The sequence below is a fragment of the Buceros rhinoceros genome, unplaced genomic scaffold (assembly GCF_000710305.1).
Source record: "Buceros rhinoceros silvestris isolate BGI_N320 unplaced genomic scaffold, ASM71030v1 scaffold16127, whole genome shotgun sequence".
Taxonomy (NCBI): domain Eukaryota; kingdom Metazoa; phylum Chordata; class Aves; order Bucerotiformes; family Bucerotidae; genus Buceros; species Buceros rhinoceros.
Window position 1 is genome coordinate 4,664 of NW_010424096.1, and position 735 is coordinate 5,398.

Consider the following 735-nt stretch of genomic DNA (forward strand, 5'->3'; position numbering starts at 1 on the left):
CGTGTGGATGGCGTCTGGGGAACAACAGGCTGCCCCAGCAGCGGGCTTCCCCCTCTCTCCTGTCTCCCAGCAGGAGCGTGGGGACGCAGGGCTGGACAGCAGGGAGCAGTTGCACCCTGCTGGACCCCTCGCCAGGTCCAGGTGCTGCGTACCTGGTTCACTGTCTCACTTCAGCATTTCCACCACATCTTGGGCTTTAAAACAATTTGGTTTTTAACGCTACGCAGCTTCGGTTCACTGGGCTTTGTGCACAGGGCACTCTGCGGAGACCCCGCCTGAGATGCCAGCCTCAGGCTCTGAGCTCCCCCGTGCTGGCTGTGCCCCATAGCCTGCCCCCTTTGCTATGGTCAAGGTGCCTGAGCGGCTCGGGGATGCCTTTTCCTTGGCTGGTTTTCCCCTGGAGGTGGGGACCAGCGACGGTGGGGACCAGCAATGCTGCCGGCAGCCAATGTTTTGCTCCTTGCCGAGCCCTGGTCCTGGCGTGACCCTGGCAAGTGTCCCTGCAGGCAAGAGCTGAGTGGTGTCCCTCCTCCAACCCGCCGTGTTTGACTCCCCAGGTGTTTCAGAGAAGCTCTGCCTCCCCTTTCCTCCCCAAGCTCCGTTATGAACCACTCGCGGCTGCCGTCTCCCCTGGGCACGCAGACATGTGGCCCAACGGAGCCTCCGTTGCAGCCGAAGGATGGAAGGTAACAGCTCGCTGCGAGCAATCCCTTCTCCTGCTGACGGGCTGCACTT